The sequence below is a fragment of the Panthera tigris genome, chromosome A2, assembly GCF_018350195.1.
Source record: "Panthera tigris isolate Pti1 chromosome A2, P.tigris_Pti1_mat1.1, whole genome shotgun sequence".
NCBI classification, from domain to species: Eukaryota; Metazoa; Chordata; class Mammalia; order Carnivora; family Felidae; genus Panthera; species Panthera tigris.
This window is the reverse complement of record NC_056661.1, coordinates 59,074,060-59,084,305: the sequence shown is the minus strand read 5'-3', so window position 1 is coordinate 59,084,305 and position 10,246 is coordinate 59,074,060.

Below are 10,246 nucleotides of genomic sequence, written 5' to 3'. Positions count from 1 at the left end.
AGTCATCTGGGCGGGGAACTCTGAGGTCCAGATCCTGAAGAGTCACCCCAACACCCTCTTCCTGGCCCCACAGCCGACCATCTACCCGGTCCTCTAGATTTTCTTTCAGCCTCTCCCTCCCTAGTCCCTGGGTTTATCCATACCACCTCCCTCTCATCCAGAGGCCAGAGCCACGGCTCTTCCCACATGTGCTCTTGTCTGCTCCAATCCATCCCAACTTTTGAAAGATGTTAATGAGCTGAAGTCCCCAGGTGAGTGGTCTCCCCTTGCACAACACAGACTCCACCCCCTGCGGCCACCCCACACCCCCCCTTGCTCTCGAGGTCCGCCCATTGACCACGGCAAGCGCGACGTCATCCCTCCGGGTCTCCCGTCCAGACGTAGAGCTGCCTCTCCATCCCTTGAGTCTGGGCTGGCTTGTGACTCACCTTGGTCCACAGAACGTGGCAGCAGTGAGGTTGTGCCCCTCTGAGCCTGGGCGTCCTAAGGCCCTGCAGCTCCCACCCACACCCCTGCCCGGCTTTGGTGGGACAGGCCCGGGCTGGCCCACAGGGGAGCAGGGAGGAGCCCTCTCACACCCAGGACCTCCGAGGCCCCCAGCTCCAACAACCTGCCCGCTGACCTCAGACATGCAAGCAAGCCCTGCCGGGCCCAGGTGGAGAGTCACAGAATCACAAGCAAATTCAGTGGCTGTTGTTTTAAGCACTACATTTTGGGGCCGTTTGTTACAGGGCAAAAGCTGACGGAAACTTCCATGTAGTTCCTTGAGCTCCCCGGGGCCTTCCTGACCTCTGGCCTTTCACGTGGGTCACTGCCCCTCTGGATCCTGCTTCATCTTGATTTGCTGGCTCGGCTCTACCTCAGCCTTCCGACTTGGGCTTTCCCGCTGTCCCTGTCCCCAACCCCTCTGCTCCTCAGAGCCCCATCATCCCTGCCACCTCTCTGCCCTCCTCCTCCCCGCCTCAGCTTCACCCTCTCCAGCTCACATGGACCCTGGAGGGGCCTCCCTCTAGTGCTTCTCCTGTCCACTAAGCCCTTTGCTCACTCCCTGTGACAGTCATCATCTGATTCACATCTCTCTGCCCTAAGGGGCCATGAGCTCCATGGGGACAGAGACCACCACAGACCTCCAGTTCCTGCCACGTGCCCGGCAGATAGTAGGAGCTCAGTACACGTTTGCTGGGTGAATAAATGACTGAACAAATGATTTACGTCTGCATCCTCTTTCCCCGACAGCAATAAAGGTTTGCTGCAGGCTGGAATGTAGGGGCGCGCTGCAGCCCTGCTGAGTGACCGCCAAGCCCTGGCTGGGGACTGAGAATTCCTCCAGAGCCCAGCGGTCACTCACCGCGTGCTCTGGTCACTCCTGGGTGCTCAGGCCAAAGTCACCTCCAGGGCCCTCACTGGCTTCTCTGTCTCATGACCCGTGGCGCCCAGCAAAGGCTCACCACGTACATGCGACCCTGCCCCTCTTCCCAGCATCCAGAACCCTGCCACATCGTCCTGGGTCCAAAACCCACCAACCGCTTCCCACTTCACCCGGGGCTCCTGGACAGCATGTCTCCCAGGAAGAGGTACACGAACAGCATCACCTCCTTCAGGTCCCTGGACCAAAGTCCCCTTCCCCGGAAGACCTGTGCTGACCACTCTGTACAAAAGAATAACTCCCCCACCCCAGACCCTCCATAGCGCCCTTACCAAGGTTCAGCTTTCTTGCCATTGCCTCTTCTCCATCCAGCCTGCTGCCTGTTGGGATGTTTATGCATTGTCTCCCTTTCTCCATGAGAAGGTTGGATCTTTGAGGGGAGAGATTTTGACTATTTTTGTTCTTTTCTGCATTCCCATGTGCCTGGCCGGTGATGAGGGCTCAATAAGTCTTTCTTGAATGACTGAAGGAATAACTTCACACTGCTCAGTCAGTCCCCCACCCCCCAGGGGTCATTCCAAGGTATCATCTCCAACCTCAGCCCAAGCACGAACACCTGCCTGGCTCCCACCTACGACGGGGGCAGAGAAGTACCCAGCTGTCAGCAGCTCAGCCCTTGCGTGCTCCCCGTGGGCCCCTCTGCCCCTGTTCCAGGCTCACCAGAGCTCCTTCACGGCGGCCACACTCTTCCCCAAGGTGACCCCCCTTCTGCTTCATGTGGGTCGGGAGGGGCTGTGCATTTCTGGTTGTCACTGGGCAACCGTGTTCCAGAGCCCAGTAGCTCTGCCCGCCCTGTAGGTCTGAAGCCTGCCTCTTAAAGCCTTAGGAGCATGGCTCTCCAGCCCAGTTCAACAAACATTTCCTAGATCCCCACTCAGTCCACACTTAGGAGGAGAGAGCTGTGCTTGCTCTCCGGCCCCCGGATGCCAGACTTGGAGCGGGCAGAAGTGAGACACTACCCGGACCACCGGACCACAAAGGGGGCCAGCACAGGCAAAAGCATCCAACTTCTCATCACCCCCTTGTCACTAGCACAATCTGACCAAACGTTCCCAGAGAAGCAGACCCACCAGCATGCCTCCTACCCTTCGGGAGGGCCATCCACGGCCGAGTCTGAGGGCACCGTGTCGACAAGAACAAATGTTAAGGCTCCAGTGAGTATGTGGGTTATTCACCCTCTTTTTACATTGTTTAAATTTTTTTAGTTGAATTGAATATATTATGATCTCCTTAGGTGCGGGAAATAGCCCACTCCCTGTCTTATCCTCAGGGCCTACTTAGCCAATAGCTGGCGTAGAGAAATTCTGGTTGCGTTGGCTACATAACAAATACAACACAACTTACTGGCTTAAAACAGTGACAACACTTATTTTGCTCCCAGATCTTCAATTTGAGTGTGCCTCAGTGGGGATACTACGCTTCTGCTCCACTTGGCATCAGCTGAGGTGATTCAAAGTCTGGGAGTCGAAGTGATCTGCAAGATTGCTCATCACATTTCTGGGAATTGACGCAAACTCTCGGCTGAAGTCTTAGCTGGGGTTACCAGCCAGGACATCCACACACGGCCTCTCCACGTGGCCAGGACTTCCTCACCACGTGGACACTGGTTTCCAGGGCTGAGAGGCCTGACAGAGAGCCAGGAAGAAACCTTATCATCCCTTCTGATTGAGCCTGGAAAGCCAAACAACCTCCCTTCCGCCACATACTATTTGTCAAGACAGTTGCAAAGGCCTCCAGGCTTAAAGGGATAAGAAATAGTCTCTGTGTCCTGATGGGCAGTAGCAAGGTTCTGGAAACACATGCGGGGCTGGACATATTACTCTGGCTATTTGGAGGAAATATTATCTGTCACAAAGGGCTACAAAATGCCTTAAATATCCCAGAAGAATAAAATTATTCCCACCTAGAATTCTGTACCCAGCAAAACTATCAGTCAGGTGAATGTCTGGAAATGCAATTCTTAAAAGTTTACCTCCTGTGACTTTCTCTCGGAGAGCTACTAGGGAATGCTCCACCAAAGCAGGAAAGTAGATCAAAGAGGCAGAAGACACTCCTTGCATGGATTCAATCCAAGGAGGAGGAGAAGGGAGCCCTCAGATGACACAGATGGTACAGAGCAAGAGGGTGGATGGTTCCAGAAGAGATGTGTGTGGGAAAACATGCACATTTATGGAACTGATGGAATATCTTGTGTGTCTGTCCATTAGGAAATGATAGAGTGATTGTAAGGATTTGTGATCATGACATATAGAATGGAACGGAGGACAGAAAGACCAATTGAATAAAACAGAGCCCAGACACAGGCCTGTGTGTAGATACTATATGGCCATGATAACAGTGTAGGTCAGACTGGCAAAATTTAGTATTTATTCTTTATTTTATTTTTGAGAGAGAGATCGAGCGAGCAAGGGAGGAGCAGAGAGAGGGAGACACAGAATCTGAAGCAGGCTCCAGGCTCCAAGCTGTCAGCCCAGAGCCCAACATGGGGCTTGAACTCATGAACCAAGAGATCATGACCCGAGCCAAAGTCGGACGCTTAACCCACTGAGCCACCAAGTCATCCAAGAGTGGCAAAAATTTAAAAGCTTGATGATACAGAATGTTGGCAAGGAAATAGATCAAAGGACACTTGAATTCCCTGTTTATGGGGTGTAGAGTGACCACTTTGGAAAATGGTTTGGTATCACCCAGGAAAACAACAAAAGCATATCTTCTAACCCAGCAATTCCACTCACCGGTGCGCACCCAAGAAAGATTTTTGTATCTGCGCATCAGGAGATATGTACACAATTGGCTTTAGAAGCATTGTTTGTAAGAGAAAAAACTGGACACAGCCCAGTGTCAATAGCACTAAAACAGAATAACTGTGTTATATTCTTACGATGAAATGCTACCATGCAGTGATGAAAACGGTTGAGCCACAGGCACATGAGCCAACACGGATGACTCTCCCAATGCTGAGCAAAAAAGCAAGTCCCCGAAGAAGAAGGGAAAAGTCTTCCATTTCTATGTTCACCACCAGGCAAGACTAAAAAAGCTGCTGTCTAAGGACACATACCTGGATGATAAAATTGAACAAGCCAGACAAGGTACACCACAGAAGTCAGGAATAGGACGCCCCAGGGATTTCTAAGAGACTGGAAAAGTTCCAGTGCTTAGCCTGGGTATTTGTTCTTTTTCTTAAATAAAATTGTTTTTACACATTCTTCTGTATGGTGTATACGTTTCATAATTTTAAAAATGGGAAATCGGGGTCCCTGGGTGGCTCAGCTGATTGACTGACTCTTGATTTCAGCTCAGGTCATGCTCTCACGGTTCATAAGTTCGAGCCCCGCATCGGGGTTGGTGCTGACAGTGCGGAGCCTGCTTGGGGTTCTCTCTCTGTCTCCCTCTCTCTCTGCCTGTCCCCTGCTCACTCTCTCTGTCTCTCTCTCAAAACAAACAAACAAACAAAAAAAAAAAACGGGGGGAAACTGAGAAGGTGGAGAATGGAGTGTTTAATTTCAGAAAGAATAGCAAACATTGTACAGGGAAGTGTCAGGAGGGAGCGACACCAATGTAGTCACAGCAGGACAAAGACACGTGGGTTCTCAAACCCTGAGCCAGCCACGCCAGGAACCTGATGGACAGAAGCCAGGGCTGCATGAAGTGCTCAATCTTCACCTGCCATGAGAGGAAGGCCGCTGATAAATTATCTGAAATCAGTAAATCAATAGATGGACGTTTAAACATATTATTTACAAAAACGGAGAAACATATCAGAAGAAACAACCAAAAGAGTCTGAGAAGAGGGGAGGGGTGTCATAGGGCCGGGAAGTGCTGGGTTTTATCACGCGGCTTAAATAAATGCTGAGTGTGTATTTAATAAGTGGTTGTTGGGGGCTTGAGAAATGCACATTAAAATGATACTTGGGCTTTTCTCCCCATCAAATTGGCAAAAAAGACAACCATTATTAATTCTCGGCGCTGGTAAGTGTTGAGGAAGCCAGCAGCCACCATGGGGGTGGAAGTGAGTTGGCACTCACAATGTATGGGGCATTGTCTATTTTTTCAGTGTTTTGAAGGATCTATGCATCCATGGTTGGGTTTGGAGTTGGCTCATATTACGTTTTACTGCTTTTGATTTAAAGGGGTGCTCTGATTGGACAGAAGGTGGAAATCTCGGGTTAGGAACTGGGCTTGCACTCAAAGCCCAGCAGAATTAGGGTACAGCCTTCTCGGGTTCGTGTTTCAAACTGTGAGCCTGAATCGAGATCTGGAATTAATGAGGATTCTGAGGGGGCCAAGGCTAGGATGAATGGCACTGGATTGGAGTTTGTTAGGACGTAGATTTATTTCCCCAGTAGGTGTGAAATCAGGCGGCTTAGAATGTAAGCGCGTTCGCATGTGGGCAAAAGGAGCTGCGTAGGCCTGCCCCCATCATCTCCCTACGACTTTCTGCAGCAATTCAAGGCCGATGCCTTCGAGGTTCCCAGCCCAGACGCTGTGGTCCCAGGAGCGGCGGCTGCGTCCGCTTCTGCAACCGTGCTGGAGCGGACGAGCAGGACTCCTGTCCCTGCGCTCATCGCGCACTGGGGGTAGCTGGACATCGGCCGCGGGCGAGGGAGCCAAGGTCGCGGTGGCTCTGTTTGCGCGGTCTCGCTTGACGTGAGCCCGCAGGGCAGCATCTTTTCAACTTGTTTACCAGCCTGCGTCACCCGGGAACCTTTCACCGACACCTAGGACAAAAGGTTCCTCTTTTGTAAGTCTCCTTTGGGCAGAAAGGGCATTCGCCAGAGCTAGGGACTCCAACTGGTGCAGGGCGCCACCCCGTGGTAGATTCGGACAGCGCGCACCCACCCATCTCCCCATTCCTCCTTTAGCTCTTCTGTACCCACCATGCATGCATCATCCATCCACTCCATGCTCCCATCCACCCACCCACCCTCCCATCTCATCTAATAATCATCCACCTACCCCATTCATCCACATCTCTACCCCTCCACCCAGCCACTGCATGTGGATCCATCAATACACCACCCACCCATCCACCTACATTTGTATAACTCAGCCATACGTACACTCTCTCCACCCATCCACTCATTCGTCCCCCAGAATTTTCATCCTTTCATATAAATATTTATTTTTTCCATTCATATCCATCCACCATCCGCTATCCATTGACTTCATTTGACAAAATATGGAACACCTTCTGTGTGCTAGGTACTGTGCAAAGTATTGGAATCAAGGGATCACGGGACACTCTTCTTGTCCTTATGGAACCTACAGGACACCAGAAGCAACACACAGAGGCCCTTGCTTTGAAGGGGGTGCAGGGCACTGTGAGGATGTATCAGCCCAGATATGGGGGCCAAGGGTAGCTGGGCTGAACAAAGGACTTCTAGGCTGAGGTTTACAAAACAGTGGGAATGAGCCAGGCAAAGAGGACTAGGAGGCCAGAGGCTGGTGCCCTGGAAAAGGATGCCATGGAGACAAAGGCCTGGAAGCCAAGTGGGCTAGAGGGGTGGAAGCTATTTGGGCGTGTGTGTGCATCTGTGGAGATCTCCCTGTGCATCCAGGGGAAAGTCTGCACAGTGTTCTTTGGTGCTAGATGGTTGGGGTATCAACACATTGTCCATTCAGATCCCCCCATCTCCTTGCTGACACAACTCATGGGGCCAGGCATGCCCCCTCTTCCCCAGGGCCATATGCCCCAGGGCTGGGATGTCCCACTGAGTTCCCATTTTCCATGCTATGACTGGTTTAGGCATGTGAAAAATCTCTCTGGCTAAGGAGATGTGACAAGTGTTCTGAGGGGCTTCTCATTGTGTGAGATGATATTGCCTTATTAAGTCATTTCTCATAGAGCTTTCTGTTTCTTGTAGCAAAATACAACCTAAATGCTATCAAGAACTATTACTGAGAACCTCTTGTGGGGCACAGTCCAGGAAGTGACACCTTGCTGCCTCAAATCTCCTGGTCACAGTAGAATGTCCTGCCCTCCCACCCCAGCCCCATATCTGGACTGCGTATTCAGCGCCATAGTCCCTCTATCTTGTCCTCTTCCTCCTCTCCCTCCCTCTCTCTCTCTTTCTCTCTCTCTCTCTCTCTCAATCTTGCTTTCTCCATGCCCTCAAGCCTGGTCTAGTCTCAGCCCCTCTTCCTGGCTAACCACAATCCCCAAGACTGCCTGGGACCCCCACTCCAGCCACCCCAAGCCCGTGAAGGCCAAGCAGGGGAGCGCCATCTTTGATCTGGAACGACGTCATTGTATCTTTCCCAGCCAATTCACAGAGTCCCCTAAGACTTGGCCATCTGACTCCTGAGCCATGGCACTGAGTCGGCCTCTGATGACCTAGGCTCCAGCAGAGCTGCAGGGAAGAGCTTGGTCAGGGCCCCCAGTCCCACAGTGGATTAGCACCAGCCCTGCCCTCAAGGGGGCAAGATAGGGCCCCAGCCAAGATCCTTGTGTCTTCTCACCCACCAGGTCACCCTCAGCATTTCCTGCAACTGTTACCCAGGCCCCTAACGGCTTTCTATTTGATGCTTTTCAGTCTCTTAACCACTTGAAATTTCTTCTCCTTTTTAATATATTTATTGATATATTCACACATCAAACAATTCATTCATTTAAAATGCATTTAGTCATGGGGCGCCTGGGTGGTTCAGTCGGTTGGGCGTCCAACTACCGCTCAGGTTATGGTCTCACAGTCCATGAGATCGAGCCCCACATCAGGTTCTGTGCTGACAGACAAGTGCCTGGAGCCTGCTTCAGATTCCATGTCTGTCTCTCTCTCTCTCTCTCTCTGCCCCTCACCCACTCGTGCTCTGTCTCTCAATCTCTTTCTCAAAAATAAATAAACATTAAAAAAATAATTAAAAAAATAAGATGCATTTAGTCAGGGTGCCTGGCTGGCTCAGTCAGTAGAACATCTGCCTTTCTTTTTTTTTTTTTTTTGCATCAGACTCTTGATCTCAGCTTTTGGGTTCAAGCCCCACATTGGACGTGGAAGCTACTTAAAAATAAATAAATAAAGGGGCGCCTGGGTGGCTTAGTCGGTTAAGCGTCCAACTTTGGCTCAGGTCATGACCTCACAGTTTCCGAGTTCGAGCCCCACATCAGGCTCTGTGCTGACAGCTCGGAGCCTGGAGCCTGGTTCAGATTCTGTGTCTCCCTCTCTCTCTGCCCCTCCCCTGCTCATGCTCTGTCTCTGTCTCTGTCTCTCTCTCTCTCTCAAAAATAAATATTTTTAAAAAAAAATTTTAACAAATAAATAAATAAAATAAAATTTAAAAATATATTTAGTATATTCACAGGGTTGTGCAACCACCACCATAATCTAATTTTAGACATTTTCTTCACCTACAAGAAAAAACCTACGTCTCCATTAGCTGTCACTGCCATTTTTCCCCTAACACCACCCCTCCCCCTGGTCGCCCCTGGCAACCACCAATGGACTTTCTGTCTCTATGGATTTGCCCATTCCAGATATTGCAAATGGAATCAAACAACATGTGATCTTTTGGGACTGTCTCCTTGCACCTAGTGTAATATTTTCAAGGCTCATCCATGTTACACTATTTACCAGTACATTTCTTTGTATTGCCTAGTAATATTCCGTGTATGAGGGTAGCATATTTTGTCGACCCAGTCATCAGTTGATGAAAATCCAGGTTGTTTCTCAGCCACTATGAAGAATGCTGCTAGGAATATTCATGTACGAGTTTTTACGTGGACACATTTGCGTTTTGCTTGGGTCTACACCTACGAGTGGAATGGCTGGGTCATAGGGTAACTCTAGTGTAACTCTTGAGGAGCTGCCAGACTGTTTTCCAAAGCAGCTGAACCATATTACATTCCCACCAGCCGTGTATGAAGGCTCCGATTTCTCTGCATCCTCATCAACGCTAGTTATCAGCTGTCTTTTTGATTAGGTCTATCCTAGTGGGTGTGATATATCTCGTCGTGGTTTTGATCTGCCTTTCCCTGATGACGAGGTATGCTGAGCATCTTTTCATGTGTTTGTCCGCCATCGATATATCTTCTTTGGAGAACTGTCAATTGCGATCCTTTGCCTGTTTTTAAATTGGATTGTCTGCATTTTTATTAATGAGTCATAGGAGTTCATTATATACTCTAGATACAAGTCCTTTATCAGATGCATGCTTTGCAAATACTCTTTCCCCCTCTTTCCACTTTCTTGATGGTTATCGTTTACAGCACAAAAGTTTATATTTCAGTGAAATCCAATCTGTCTTTTTTTTTTTTTTTTTTTTTGTCACTTGTGCTTTTGGTGTCAGAGCTAAGAAACAGCCACCTAACTCAAGGTCACAAAGATTCACTCCTGTGTTTTCCTCTAAGAGTTTTAGCTCTCACATTTAGGTCGATGGTTCCTTTTGACTTAATTTCGGTGTCTGGTATGAGCTGGAGTCCAACCTCCTTCTTTTGCATCTGGAAACCCAATTGTTCTAGCTGCACTTGTTGAAAGGCTGTTCTTTCCCCCATCGAATTGTCCTGGCACCCACTCTTTAAACTCTCTGTTCCTTTGGCTTTGTTTCTCTGTTCTAAGGAACACGCTTGCCTGGTTTTCTTCCTCCTTTTTGGCGCCTAGCTTCCCTTTTTGCTGCAGCGGGGGCCTCTTTCTTCCCCCTGGCGATGGTGTCTTCTCACTCCCAGAGAGCCCCTCTCCCTGACTTTTCACACCTGCTCCAAGGACATACTGCAGGCCCCTCCCAGCCATCTACAATTCACCCTGTTCTCTCTCCCTCAGCACTCCCACTCTCCATGTCAGTGCAGATCCTCCAGGAAGCAAATGCTAAGACAGAAACAGATGTACAAGA